This window comes from Tachysurus fulvidraco, chromosome 18 (genome assembly GCF_022655615.1).
Source record: "Tachysurus fulvidraco isolate hzauxx_2018 chromosome 18, HZAU_PFXX_2.0, whole genome shotgun sequence".
NCBI classification, from domain to species: Eukaryota; Metazoa; Chordata; class Actinopteri; order Siluriformes; family Bagridae; genus Tachysurus; species Tachysurus fulvidraco.
Window position 1 is genome coordinate 8,659,701 of NC_062535.1, and position 1,555 is coordinate 8,661,255.

General features: G+C 37.0%; 1 long non-coding RNA gene across 1 annotated transcript in view; it reads left to right on the forward strand.

The window, feature by feature from the left end:
* The window catches only part of LOC125139374, a 15,738-nt gene continuing 14,183 nt past the window's right edge, over positions 1-1,555 (forward strand). Inside the window, exon 1 of the long non-coding RNA XR_007138430.1 lies at positions 1-232. This is a non-coding gene — a long non-coding RNA (uncharacterized LOC125139374). The remainder of the gene's footprint in view (positions 233-1,555) is intronic.

Genomic DNA, 1,555 nt, shown 5'->3' on the forward strand with positions numbered 1-1,555 from the left:
ATGACTCGGGGAATAGATGACAGCAGTGATATAACTGGTATAACAATAATAAAAGTATATCACTGGGCCTGGACATTATGAATATACACAAGTGAGTTGATGCATCACTGATTTACGTGATAAATGTGTGTTATAAATATACTCGCATACTTATTAAGTAATAGTCCTGTCACTGTGGGTATGAGATATATGTGTGTTTGTGTGTGTGTGTGTGTGTGTGTGTGTGTGTGTGGTGTGTGTGTGTGTGTGTGTGTGTGTGTGTGTGTGTGTGTGTGTGTGTGTGTGTGTGTGTGTGTGTGTGTGTGTGTGTGTGTGTGTGTGTGTGTGTGTGTGTATGTATGAGTATAAAATGCAAACATGTGTGGTGGAAAAGAGAGAGATGTGTGAAAGAGAGAGTGGCTGATTACGTTGCGCAGAGCCGTGGTACACTGTGTTCCCCAGCCTTGTTCCTGTCCTCTTTAGGCTCAGAATAGACTGACAGAGAGAGGCGGGGGTGAGAGGGGAGAGAGAAATGTAAATTATGGATGAAATGGTTCAGTCAGTACAGAGCAGAGGGATGATGCTGAGGCACCTCTGCACATCTCTCTACCCTCACTGAAAAATTCTTCATATGCGCTTAAGCTGGGCCACACACAACCCAATTTTTTAAAAACCTAAGCCATATCGTTGTGCACTTCATTTTAAAAAGGATCATATGTCATGATAACATGTCAAAATTTCAAAGTACATTTACAGAATGTGCCTTCATTTTTTTTGTATACTGACACAGAATGATAAATAAGGAACTGAGATTATACACCTGATCGAACACATCCTCGAGATAAGAGATAAATCATGATTATTTACCAGCAGGGATGATACATTTGTTACAGACTGCACTGTTTTTTATATTAGATTATACTGAGGACCACATTTTTGTTTTTGGTCAATTCAAGATGGGAAAGAACAGGAAGTTGTGGATTTGTTACTGAAACAAATGCATTAGCAACATGTTGAACAAGAGTTTACACCTCAGGATGCCAATCAAATTCTGGTTGTACATTCTGCTCAGATCAAGAAGTTAATGCATTTGATCACTAAACCCGTCTGCAAGCTAACAATAATGTCACTACTAATAAACCTGCTAGTGGAATATTTTTCTTACATTACCTTTGAATTTTGGAAAAACATTTGAGGGAATGAGTCCAATAGGTATTTTTTTAATTCAAGATATTCTGGATTATTTGTTAATTGTTTATCTTTTCTAATTTCCACTTATTTATAAATTAGAGAGATGAATTATTAATGACTCTTTGATTAAGGCACTAAAACGTAGCTGCACATTTTACAATAATGGTCCCGGAAAAGTATCTTTAGAGTAGATTTACCATTTGTTGTTGTTGTTGTTGTTGTTGTTGTTGTTGTTTAAGACTGGGAAAAGACACTGTGATTTTTTTCTAATATTTGTTTGAGTCTGAACCTAAAAAAGCTTCAAATTCTTGATTTTAGATGATAGGTGTGGAACTTGGTATAGTCTTTTGCTGCTGTAGCGCATTTAGGTGAGGTCAAGGTTCAA